Source organism: Candoia aspera, chromosome 3 (assembly GCF_035149785.1).
Source record: "Candoia aspera isolate rCanAsp1 chromosome 3, rCanAsp1.hap2, whole genome shotgun sequence".
Classification (NCBI taxonomy): domain Eukaryota; kingdom Metazoa; phylum Chordata; class Lepidosauria; order Squamata; family Boidae; genus Candoia; species Candoia aspera.
Window position 1 is genome coordinate 77,336,910 of NC_086155.1, and position 14,531 is coordinate 77,351,440.

Genomic DNA, 14,531 nt, shown 5'->3' on the forward strand with positions numbered 1-14,531 from the left:
TTAAATTAAAAGGCAAATGCTTCCAAGAGGACTTGACATACAATTGATGATGCCTCAGTAATATTACATATAATTAGTAACTACTTGATTGCAGAGTCAAGTTTAAAAAAAAATAATGTCAATTCAAAACCTATCTCCGAAAATAGGCCAGAAACATATTAATGAGGCTGCTACTTAGCATTATTTACAGGCATATAATGTATTAGGAGTGTAATTCAATACTCATTTGCATTATGATCCATGCTGACTTATACAACCAGACCACTCTTCAATCTGGAGACAATAAATTCATTATGTGGAGTGTTTAGGTAAGTGCTAAAATAAGTAGCAGTGTTTGCTATAAAATAATATCAAGAAGATATTAGAATTGGAATCATAGAAATGGAAAATATTTCAAAAGCAATTTAACTTAAATTTCTTATATATGTATTTATTTAGTTTGTTTTGGCATCACCCAGAGTAGAATGCATTTCATATTTTTTATCATTACTTATTATGCTTCATCCAATTTTGACTTATTCTATCCATCTTCTGTTTTCCTTCTTCCTTCCTGTTGCATAGAGGGATGCTATTTTAAATTATTTGGCTTTATTCCATACACACACACATACGCACACACTTTCTTCAGGAGAACATTTTATCATCTCTTATGATGCAGTAACAACAAAGAACTGTCCTTTCATGCTATGTAAATTGATATTTTAAAAAATCCCCACAATTGAACATTTAATATCCACTCTTAACATGTTTCCTTAGTTGGATTGAAAATAATGACTTTCAAGATGTCTACATAGAAATAAGACTGTACTACTAACAGAGTAGTCCCAGAAGTTAGCTGAAGCTATCTCTTTTCAAAGACAGATGCTACAATATATGTGAAATATACAAATCATGACATTTGCACAACTTCCAAGTCAGAACAAAAATAAATTCAGCTACACAAATGAGATATTCTGCTTTAAACCTTTGTAACTTAATGACCAGTAGAATTGTGTATAATGTGGTGGTGATATATCTGGCTATTGGATGACCATTTCAGAATTCTAATAGTCAAGTTGGTGTGTGGGCTGACAAAAGATCCAGCAGAGATATTATTGCCATTGGCATTTTAGATTCACTGCCACTGCATCATATATCATTAAGAATAATGACATGGACCAAAAAGCTTGTGTTGTTATGAATAATTGCTGATGATTTTGTAGTTCTTGAAATAGCAAAAATAAAAAAGGGGGAGCAGAAAGATTTTAATAAACTAAATTGCAAAAACTGGACAGAAAAAAAATGGAATGGGGTGGTAAAGCAAATCCTAAATTAAACTGTTAAAAAGAGCACCAGCAGAAAAACTAAGGTAGAAACAATGCAGAATATAAAAGCTGTATGTAATGAGGTTACCTATGGGTTCACTTTGCTGTTACAGCTGTGAACTTTGACCAGTGACCTATGGTTCTCAGCATAGGAACAAATAATGTAAATATATAAAGGAGGAATTGTATTTGAATGATGGAGATCTCTGGAATGAAAGCAGTACCACACCTATAGAACTTAGAAATCCTTTTAGATGGTGAATATTATTGGTATGTATTTTCCCAATTAGTGTAATAACTTAAAGCAGGCTTGCTGTAGAACATGAAGCAGTCTCCTACAGAATTAAGAACATTTTCTCTGGCTTCATGCAGTTACTAGGCAACGCAGAAACAACCTCCAAATTAGGGCTATGTCCTGAGTGATCCAAGCCAAGAGTTTTGTTTTTTGTTTTTCTAGTTTTTTCAATAATGTAAAAGGTTTAGATATCCTTAAGACACAGCACTGCCAAGCAAGACAGCATCCTCTTCTATCACATTTGTTTTGTAATAGGGCTACCAATGTTACTGTGTAACTTGTATTTCTCATGAAAGAGATATCCTATCTTTAGATCCTTTTACTGGTTTACACAATTATATGTTTACAGGTTCATACATTGTGCTAAGCCATAGTTTGTTTGACCACTGTTTGTTTATCTGGTCCCAATTCTGCTAAACCATAAAGTGTAATTTATATAATCTTTAGCAAAAAAGCAAAAAAACACCCCAGAAGATCTGAAAATAAGTTAGAGTACAAAACCACAAGATTTGGTTTCAGCATCAACTTAGCCAGAAACCAACAAAACCACATTATGGTTTCATATGTTATATAAACCCAGCCACTCAGAAAATTAAGAGCTCCAGGTCACTGTTGGACCCTTGTAGAATTCCAGGCATCGCACATACCCAGAACTAATGCATTGCTTCCAAGTGGAAGCAATTTTCATCTATATCGCTACACATGATGTCTGATTCTATAGACAGCATGATTCAAAGAATACTGCATGACTCACAAAAAGACCATCAGTTCATGGGGAAAGAAAGCCATAAAATGTCTATGAATGTAGCTAATAGCGGTTGAGCTGGAACTCATGATGAAGCGGTTTCTGAGGCTTTTCTGTCTATCCTCTTCTATGAAGTGCTGCTTATGTTGAGAGATACCAGTTAGAAGCCATTCTTCTTTCTGAATTCAGAAAGCACAGGACATGTTAACGGCTGGGGAATGTTGTATCTATAGTAGATGAAGAAAACAAGTTGAAGTGCTGGCACATGGAGAATAAGGAACCAACACTTATATTCATGGATTTTACGCATGGTACATTACAATATGTCCGGTGAGCCATTCTTTTAAAACTTTCTCCCAAGTGGGCCATCCCTTCCTATTTCTATTAGTATAGAGACCAATTTATCTATAATTGTCACTTGATTTAAAATATTTTAACTCAGCAATAACTCTTCAAAACACAATGAAATGAGAATGTGAAGAAAAGCATGATGATGTCAGTGTCTGGGGAAAATGCATTATAATATATATCATCACTGAATATAGAGTTAAAGCCAAGTCTGAGAATAAGTCAAAAAGTAGAAATAATGGTTTCAGGATGGGATAACATTACATATGTACAGATGTCTGTGGGAAGTTCCAAATTCTGCATATTTATTTTATTTTATAAGCCTGTGCAAGCAACTTATTAAGGTTATATGTTTCCAATAGGGCAACTCTGTGTTGATAGTAGAAGGGCAATTCTATTTTACAGGGTAAAGTATTGCAGATCATGATAATGATGACAATGATGAAAATTGATTTTCCCTCCCCAAAAGTGTTGGTCAAATGATTTGCTATTAAATAATTACTATAAATGGATAGACCATTGCTATAATTCCTTATACCATTATTTAAAAAGAGGAAAGTGTCATTTGGAAATAGCTTCTGACACAAAAGGACTTCTTTTTAATTGCCTTTGTTTCGTTCAATTTGGATATGCTTGAAGAACATGAAGAAATGCAAAAATATGATATTTTGCAGGCTTTCTAATTTAAACAAATGAAAAGCAAATTAAGGAGAGCTGTTTATATGTGACTGGGGCTACTCATACGTGCATTTTATTTCTTCGTTAGATCAGTTTCAAAGCAACTTCAACTGGTTTTTGAGAGTCAATCTTACAACCTGTAAATTGGCTATTAAGAAACTAAGGTTGAAAAGCTGAGAACCAATTTTAATTCACTTTTGGTATGTACGGTATATTTATAGACATACAGTACATATACACACACATACAATCAAATAAATTTTCAATCCCATTTGGCTGTTGTCACTCCATCAGGTAGACCAAAGCAAGAATCAACTCCACAGGAAGGCTAAGACTACTTTTCTTGAGATTGACTATAATAACAGAATTGTGCTGTGCCTCCTCCCCTTCTTATACCTTTGTGAATTAGGGAGGTTTCTGTTCAAGACATTTACACATGCCTGAGACTTAACGCATGTTTTTCTCCTCATCACTTTGATTACAGATCTGGCCTATCTCTGTCAATGTCATCTTCTTTACTCTCTGTAGCTGTCTAACAGGAAAAGGAAACAATAGGGATGAAACCAAACTCAATATCCTGTACTACTCCAGAACAGTTACACAATTGTAGGTCACACAGACTAACCCTATGTGACTTCCTATCCAGCTAAAGACAAAGTCATGCAAGTCACTTTTGTGGCCACATGTCCCCTAGCTGGATCCTAGTACCAATAGCCCTGCAAGAGATGTGGGACCAAGAGACTCAATTTCGTTCACTTGCCATTGTTCCTCTGGCTGGGAATTGTTAAGATATGCCTCATAGTTGGATATCATAGAAACAAAGCTGAGCTGCTGGATGTGAAAGTACCGCTATCTTTTCAGACCAACCAGAGAGGATGCATGGTAATTGTTTATTCTGTAAGCCCTAATAACAGTTGGATAAATAACAATGGCTGAATTTATGCATCATACAGTTCTAATAGTAATGGCTTACCATACATGGTAAACTATGGTTTATGCCTTAGCATTACATCTCTGCCAGCCAATGTGGTTTGCTCCACAAACCATAATTGCAATAAGCCATGGTATAGCACAAGATATGAAGACAGAAATGTGCTCACACAACATGCTAAGGCATTTTAAATTTTATTTTCTTTAATGAGTAAGTGCACACCACTATTTTATCCCTTCACCTTCACAAATCCAGAGCAGCCATCGTGGCTACCATTTTTGGTTTGCAGTAGGTAGACTCTGAAACTAAAATTTGTCATGGGTTTCAAGTAACATTTGCCATTGACCTAAAATGCTGCTCCAGGTTCAGATGACTCAGTAAGCATTTCTCTATATAGTCACACATGCCTGGGAGTAATCTAGTGTTTGCCTATCAATTGTTTAAAATGGTTTGGTCTCGTCAACATATCAGACTGGTGAGAGATCACCCCACTTGTAGAGTGATGATTAACTTCCTAGATCATGGAGTTCCCCCTTCTCTCTGAATGTGGCTTTTGTCTGTAAGATGCTTGCACAGGGTGTGACAATATCTATGCCATACAATTCACAGTTGTTAATGCTAGACATATGGCGTAGTGGTTAATGTATTTGTCAGCCCAATCTCTGACACCCTGCTTACAGCTCATATGCTGTCATGAAGAAATAAGGGAAAGGCCTTGTGTATTGCGACCTTTCTGTTGAATCCAAGAGAAGTAAAAGGTGAGATCTGCTGAGCCAAAGGCAGCCAACCCACCAAGTCAGACTCTGCACCAAAGAGGCAATAAGCCAGCAAAATCGTGCTGCTTGCAATAACGTTTAGATTCAGCTTGAAGTCCAAAAACGATTTTTTAAAAATTGCACATGTACCTATTTCACATATGCCAGCATATATTCCTAAGGCACTAAGAGTCAGGCTGCTTCAGAACTTTTGGATATGGCTTTCCTACACCGATTTCCTTGCTGGAAGACACAGAGAGGAATGGGTAAGAGGATGTGAACTGCAGTATTGGCAGGTTTGAACTGAAGGGGTGTTTGTCAAGCTTTGGTTTTCTCTCTCTGTGGACTGATACCAGAGAACCTTAACTGATATTATTACACAGAATCTTTGTTACCATTCAGCAGGGTTCAGGTAAGGGTTGCCTATTCTCCCATGTATAATAAATGTCACACACATGCGGGTGGTTTCCCATTGTATGTGGTCCGGAACATTTATTGCTGAGCTTTGGTTGCACGTTCAGGATTGTTAGACAGAGTTACTAGACGGAGATATGATCTGTCCCCTTTGTTCTATGTATCAGGAGATCAGTTCGAGCTTGTCTGGCTCTGGAAAAGTCCCAGAAAAGTAATCTCAGTTGGGCACTTTGAACTAGAATATGTATCATCAGATTAAGCTATGACACATTCTTGGTCCTATTTCCAGCATTACATTTCCTGTAATTTCATCTGAATAGAGCATATAGTTGTGAATACATGCATATGCACGGGCCCAGAGGGAGAGTAAGAAGCATACAACATCATTTGCATGTGGACATTTAGCATTAATATTTATTGATATTTACCACTACATGGCTACATTTATTATATATTTGTTCTAAAATTCCATGAGGCACTTACTATAAGAAGAAATGTCCTCCTTCTGTTTTAGCTCCTTCCTCCCAATCCTTTCATCCTGGGAGGAGGCAACAGAAATTTTAACAACAATCCAAGATCACAGTGGAAAATAGCTGAACATCAATTTACAGAACTAAACAGTCTTACTATGGGCTGCTTGAAATCTTACTCTAGACAGATAGTGAGTACAGCTCAAGAGCCATGCAAATGACTTAAGTTAGCAGAAAAGTTGGCCAGCATAATATTTGTTGCACTCACTGTAAGCTCTGTTCTACTTCAGTAACAAGCCAGGAATGCTATCTTTACAGCTTAAATGCAGGGTGAGTTAAGGGAAGCTTTTGGTGGATTCTCTTGGCTTTGTTTCCCATCCCTCCAAGGGTCACCTGCCAATGGGAAAAACAACTTCCAATTGTTGCCCTAACATGGGTGAGGTTGGAGCTAGGAGAAGAGCCCTCTAAAGTAGCACATAAAAGATCTAACAGGTACTGGCTGATTCTGTAGAAAAGCAGGATCTTTTCTGCTTCCCACTGCTAACCCCGCAGTGCCTGTCAACAGTTTTGGGGGCTGGTAGACAAGCTGTAATAGGTTGACTTCCTGTATTTCCTGCAAATCCTCCCAGTCCTGGCCATCTGCTGCCAAGTCTAGGAAAGGTGGCAGGAGAAGCAGGGAGAGATGGCTTTATCTGCCTGGACTCTCATCTCTCTGATCAACTCCGTGGTGGGTAAAGAGTTATGAGCCTTCTCTCCCTGCTTCCTCTCCATGGCTGGAAGAAGCAGGGTAAGATGCTCCTTATCTTTTACACCACCAATCAGTTACCAGGGCATTGGTGTCATGTTTTGGAGGACATGAATGCAACATAAAAAGTTGGATAATGATGATGATGATAATGCAAATAACTGACCAATTCAAAAGCAAACAACAAGCAAATAAAGAATCAAGAAAGTTACCCATTGAATAAGGCAGGTATAAATAGACAACAGATAGGTGCTGATGAATTATATTGTCCAAGAAGGAAATACATGCTGCAACAAGTCATACTGCATCATAGCATTCAAAAAATTGAAAACTAAAGTGCATCTTTCATTGGATCATTGCTATTTTGGACTTCTGGTGGGGACATGGTAGACTGAACAGCTGTGCCCACAGGCTCAGCAGGCAGAACTGACATCGCAGCAGTTTTTTTGGCTCAGGCAGGTTTTTCTCGAGGCCCAGGAGTGTTTTTCTGAAAAAAGGAAAACACCTGGAATCACCCCATCTGTCCTCTGGATGGCTGCTTGCAGCCAGAAGATTGCAAACAGCATTCACATTTGACTGATAAGAGCAGCTGGGAGGCTGGGATGTCACTATTTCCAAGCTGTGCTGTAGCCTCAAAGGGACAGTAAGACTGGCCACCCCATTTCTAAATCACCCAATTTATATTTCTTTTAAGTACATGTACCCTCAGAGAGGCTTCCTACAGCAAGGAGAAGCAGGTTCTCTTGGTGCTTATCATTATTTTTAGGATCATTTTTTTTTTAAAAATCTTTTTAAGTTTTGGACTTTGTTTTCTATCCAAATATTAAGGAGGATTGAGAGTAAATAATTATCTCCCTGTTATTATTTTGTACTAAATTTGAAGATATTAGTATTTTCCTACATGTTGAATTGGCTATTTTGAACTTTCAGTTTTCTGCTTCTACTTTCCCTGGGGAACTGTCTGCATATCTCACTTTTGCTTATGTAAACACATTCTGTAATTCATATCTTCAACTTCCACTGGTTAAGCTCTTGGGGGCACCATAATCTACTGCTTGAGACACAGAGGATTTTAAACAGATTCTTTCTGATTCTTACCAAGTTTTTATGCAAGGCATTCAGGACATGGTGGAAAATATGAGGTCTAAAATGAGTCATCTGGTTGGGGATGTCACAGATGAAACTGAGATATTTAACAGCAACAGAAATGTCTCTTCGACTTCTGTTGAAATGCTGGATGAAGATTAGATAGTCGAGTTGAAGAAATTAAAGGGAGAGATTGAGTTGCAAGCCATAAGTGAACTTGATCTTCTGATGGAACAAATGGAAAAAAAGGGTTTATTATGTATGGGAGGCCTCCTGAAGAGAAGTCAGAGTTTTTGAGGGGGGCAGTTGGGCTGTTCAATTTTTTTAAGAAAAAAGCTCTGTGCATATTGTGGGGATATGTAAATGTTCTGGTTTATTCTGAAGTGGGATAAGGGTTGAAGAATATTTATCTGGATTGCTTTTAGGGTTTGGCTAATTTCATTTATCTTAAGTGATTTGGTTTAAGATTATTGAGGTGTAATAAATAAGAAATGTCTACTTGGATGGTTTTGGGTTTAATATGATTAAGATTATTAAAATTGTTGTTTTATCAAGTACAATAGCCTACAATTTATATGCTTTTTAGTTTGATCTTTATTATAGTAGACAGGAATGTATAGAACAGTAGTAGGAAGGAAATAATTAAATAAATGTTATCTTTGATGGGGAAAGTTGATTAGGTGGTGTGTTTGTGTGTGTTTGTGTGTGTGTATTAATATAAGGGGAGGTAGTAACTGTATTTATAATGTGTCAATAGAATGATTTATAGAAATAATGTGATTTTGGTTTAATTTAAAGTAAGGGATTGATTATGGAAAATTTTTGTACATCCTTGCTGTTAAAGTCAGAAGTTGCCTCTTTTTGTAATTTTGAAAAAAAATTCTGTTGTGTTTCTGCACTTCTTTTAGTTTTTTCTCTTTTTTCTCTTTTTTCTTTGTAGTTTTTTTTGTTTTTCTATAGCTTTTATCTTTGCTTAAAACTTAATAAAATTCTTATAAAAAATAGAAACATGAAAAAATTTCTTCAGCTGAAAAAATTAGCACAAGAAAAATCTTTGAAAAACCTTCAATTCAGGATGAATGTATTCAAATATGTATGTGGGCTTCCAAATTTTATTTTACTATCTTCTCTTTTCCTTTTATTTATTTTTTCCTCCTAAAGGAGAATGACTAAGAAAAAAGTCATAAGATTTTTTTTTTTTTGTACAACACTAATAATGTTAGTGTTTTACACAACTAACAGCAGTAGTGTTGCACAAATACTGCCTTATTCCCTCGGTAACTCTCTTGATTCTTGATTTTCTTGTGCTTTGCTTTTGATTTGGTCCATTATTTGCATTTGCAGTAAAATCATCATATCCACAAAGTATTAATTTTACTCAATCCTTATTCATTTCTTCCATCTTCCTCAACTTAATGAATCTTCTGATATAAACTTTTTTTTCCACATACAGTAAACCACCATTTCAAACCTCTAGTCCTCGATACTTAAGAATCCCCCTTTGGGGGAGACAGGCGGTGACAGAAATTTGCAATATAAATAAATAAAATACTGCCTGACAGAGGTTTCTATTCGCATGCTGCCAGTTGCATGTTCTGCATGGATGGCTCACAAATCTGATCTTTTGGCATATGGTTGGCTTCACACTGGCTACTTTCTTAATCCACGTTAGGATTGCCTGGAATCAAAAGTCAAGAAAATAGTCAACTACTTTATCTTTTATATGATTTGATTGACATTTTATTCAACTTATGGCCAGCTGTATTGGCACTAAGAAAAAGGATTAAGTGCTAACCATGAACATAGTTTCGGGTAATTAGAAAACATCAAGGTTATAGCTTTTTTATTTCTGGTGCCTTCAAGTCATTGTTGACTCCTGGTGACTACTTCGATTAGTCCCTGCAGTTTTCTCGGCAAGGTTTTTCAGAAGTGGTTTGCTATTGCCTCCTTCCAAGGGCTGAGAGAGAGTGACTGGCCCAAGGTCACCCAGATGGCTTTGTGGTTCAAGCAGGATTACAACTCAAAGTTTTCCAGTTTCCAACCTAGTGCCTTAACCTCCACACCAAATTGGCTCTCTTACTTTCAGTGAAAACAACAACAACAACAACACTGGATATAGCAAAGGTCTAGTGGGAAAAAAAGTTAAATTATCTAAGTGGATGAAGGAACCTCATTCTATGTATCACAGATGGATTTTTTAAAAAGGTAACAATCGATGCCTAGATTAGACACCTAGATATCTATATTACACATTATATTCTATATCAAAATATATTAAATTCGCAGTAGGTTTCATCAAGTAAACATTTGTTCCTCCTGCTAGTATTCCTTAAAGGCACTTCATTCTATACTTTTGTTTATTACAAACACACACACACACCATTCCTAGGGCATACATTCTATCACTTACTGCATAGATCAATTTAAGAAAGGTACACATGTCAAACAATGGCACAATTATTTTGAATCATCCAGGCAGACTTTTTGATAATGTTCTAAGCTTTGAACCCTATTCTATTGATGTTAGTAAAAATCAGAACTGTGGATTCAGTGCTCTTAATTCTAAAAAAACAGATTACAGCAAAGGCATTAGCTTTGTCAGTAAAACAGGGAAACTCAGTTTGTATGACACAAAACTAGCAGCAATTTTAAGATTTTAATCCAAAAGTCTTTTAAATGGTTAATTTAGATTCAGGCTAAGAGCTGTCTCTGAAGTTGAAAGAGTGGTCATGGAAATTAAATATATAGTCAGATTGGGAATAGGTGGAAGTCAAGCAAAATTTTAGGATTTAAAGTTGAAACTGGGTAACAGAATTTATAAAAAATAAATTCAAGGCTATTTTATGTATTATGCAAATAATAGATTTGCCTCCAGGTAACTACATTATTCTCTATAATGTTGGATTCTTTTATTTATCCATTTGAATGGGTGTTAAATATATGTATTGTAAAAACCTGATTACTGTGTGCACACCAATTAAAAAAATGTTGGTCGGCCCAAGGCTTCCTTAGTTGTAAATAATGTGATATGCATCTTCTATTTCATATAACCTGTGAAATGACCTTCAGAATTAGGCCACTAAAGGCCAGGGGAAATAACAGATTACAAAATGAAATGTAATGACCATTGTAAAAGAGGTATAAAAAATTAATAATGCAAAATATAAATGTTCACCAGAGATGTTTAGAAAGTTTTTCCCTTGTTGACCTCAAACAATAAGAAACAAGGATTGTGCAGCCATCTGGATTCAAAGGGGGAAAGGTTTCAGAAGGTGTAGTGGTGCTTTGGTCAGATCTATTGGCAATTCTTTTTTAAAAAAAAATATTCATCTTTTCCTGGGCTTGTATGGCTGCCCTTTGTAATTACAGTGTAGTCTTGGTGTGTGTGCCTGTGTGTGTCTTTAGTTTAAAGAAGTGTGCCAACAGAAGTGTGTAACATGTGTGCCTACATGTCTTCTTTATCGCTCTTCTGGAGTGCCATGTAAGAAACATTACTCTTTTAAAGAATCTACTGAAGATAACAATAAAATCACAGCTTTCCATTTTGATTTGATCACAGTTTGCAGGAAAAACATCATACAGCATAGAATCTAGAAAGTTTATTTGTACAATATTTTTGGGAAAAGTGTTGGAAGTTCTTGCCATGACCTATTCTGTATTTTCTATCTAAAATTCATGACACCTGTTGCACTTTAGGGAAACTCAGGGCTTAACCTAAGCTACAACCCAGTCCTTGAATCACTCATTATGGGACTGGATTTACACATCATAATAAATCATATAATTGATTTATTTGGTTTTGTCTTAATGTACTATGTTATGCTGACTATTAAGGTGTGCACACTATGTGTATGAATTAGTATAATGAGTGAATCAGTAAGAAATAAAAAAACAATCAAGCCTGTGAAATCTAAATTTCCAGAATGTTGGTCTTTGAATTAAACCTTGTCAATCAATAATTGATCAACACAAATAGCAGTTCTGATTTTGCACAATTCCTAAGTTTTTGACACTGTTCTCATATTGCTTTGTCTGACAAATTGTTATCATTATTAAGCAAAAAAAGGTAATTGAAACTCTCAAAAAATTGCAAGCTTTTAGCAGGAAAGCATAATTCTTTTGTCAATGAATGTGTTATTTTAACTTAATTAATCTAAGAAGACATTATAAGCTGCTCCAAGTATGGTTGATTCATTAGAGTGTTATAGAAGCCTAAGTAAATACATTCTAATTTATTTCCACATCATGGATTAAAAACAAAATTAAGAGGAACTTGCCAATAATGCCCTATAGGAAATTGAATATTCTGATTAAATATTTAAATCTTGCTTTAAGACAATGGTATGGGTTCAGGATTCATGAAGAGTCCTCCTGGAATATTCATCCTTACTAGTTCCTTACTGCATTAAGTGATCAGCATTGGAAAATCTTAGTGGCTGTTTCTGGTGGATTAATCTTAATCTCATGAAAATATTATTACTGATTTAGCCTTCACAGCTAATAAGGGCAGACAGAACACTTAAGGCACAACATCACATAAACTAAGGATTAGTCTTCATCAACAAACATATGAGCCACCCTGAACACTGTTCCTGAGAGTAAAACTTTTTTGTCTATCATTACTTGGGGTTTTAACAAGAAGGAACATGATATATAGTACAAGTAATTGAATCCATCTAAAATATCTTATTGTAAGGCATGCTTGCAGAGAAAAGCTTATACTAAAACTAAGATCCCACTCTATTCATCCTTTCTGTAAGCGTAGCTGGCATTGCACACTGGGACCCAAGCTGTGAACTGCTGTGTCTCTGAATAGCCTGGGTCTTCCATCCTACTCCTTACAAAGAAGTCCATGGAAGTATGTGCTTGGCAGCTTAACAAGATCATTAATGTTTATGAGATGAAGTGAAATGGATTCTCCCTAAGTACTATTGTAGAAAGAAAGATGTTTTTCAACAAGCTGTAAATTACAAAACTGGGATTAAGCAGCTCAACTCTCAAGGCATAATATGAAAAGGTTCCTCACTGCATCAGATCTGAAAGCATCTGTATTAAACAAATTCTTGTTCCCATTCTTTATGGTCTTCTGACTTAAGAAAGTATCTTATTGTCTTCCCACTTGCAAAGATGAAACATGTGAAATTGCCTAATAGAGGTCCATCTAGATCAATGGCCCACCTAGCTTAGTACTGTTAATATCCACTGATAGCAACATTACAAGATTTCATTTATTCTTATTTTTCTTGAATTTATTTCCCATCTTGTTTATAAAAATGCTTAAACGATTTGTTGTATTCTGGTCAATAACCATTATAAAGAACTGAAATGCTCAAGCAAAGATCTTTAGGTAGAACTGGGGATGGGTTGTACAAAAATTATGTGAAATGCCATGAATCTCAAGTCAAGTTGTTTAAAATAAACATTTGGCAAATTTAAATGAAAAATGTTTTCAATGTATGCTGATAGTGTGTGGGCTTCATTGCAAGTTTAGGCATTTACTGAAAAAGATTTCTTTATCTTGGCATTTGAGATTTTTTTAATATTTATTTTTTTATTAAAACTTTTTAAAAAGAAGATAAAAACAAACACAAACTAATACCAACTAATATAAAGTAGAGAAAAAGAATTAAAAAAGAAAGCACAGAGAAAGCAAAAAGTGCAAGAAAAAAAGAAAAATTGAAAGGAAAGAAAAAAGATAGAAAGCAGTGGCTTCCAATATTCTTCACAGCAGTTATGAATACAGTTATATTTTTAACCTCTCTACATAGATACATCATAATACTCTTTTTCTATAATCTATCCTGTCTAATCATCAAAACCATAAATCACAAGTTGATTTTTTTCAGCATTTGAGAATTTCTGACAACACAACCATTTTACTAATTTATGTATATAAATTAACTTAACTTATGTTATATAGTCAAGTTGTTTTAGTATAATTTCATTATTGTGGTTTATCGCTGAAACATTGGATATATTGTAGGCTTATGCAAATCATTTCATGACAGTTTCTGGATTACCCCCTCAAAATTTCATTTAGCTGGATATCTGAATGGAGTGCTTTCTGGTTATGCACAAGCACATCTAGGAGACCCTGGGAGGACTTTGAAATTTGAGGGGCCATAGCTGCTTCATAGCTTCAGTGAGAGGATCCAGGCTGATAGTCTGATTAGAAGCATGCCTTTGAATGTTTTGCCCATATGTTGTATATGGATTAGTTTTTTAAAAAAAAGATGTAGAAAGCAGATCTGTGTAATTAATCCTGGGCCTTCCCCTTCCTTTTATTTTCATGCATTAAAAGGATCCTGCATTCAAAAGCCTGCATGTGAGCGCCCAGCTTTCATCTAGGACTGCAACAATCTGGATAACTGCTAGATGGCAGCTAAGAGAGTTTTCTGCATCTCTTCATCTAATGATCATGTTTTAAAGCCCAGATGTGATAGCCAATTTCAACTCTATTCAAGGTCTGAACGATCTGTTTAGGACCCCTGATTAAATCAAGGATAACATAAAGCCAGTAGATGAACCCAGATCTTTTTACCATCACTATGCATTGATTAGAGTCACTTGGGCAGGGCTACAGCATATCTGTACACTAATGGTAGGCAACTCTCTTCAGCTCAAATTAGCAAATCAGTGACAAAGATGTGGGAAACTGTAGTCTACCTGCTATTCTATCTGTTTCACGTGGTTATCTTAGAAGTGATCTTTCTTCTATTCTCTTTATTAGACCTTCTAGTTTCCCTACAGCCTTGGGACA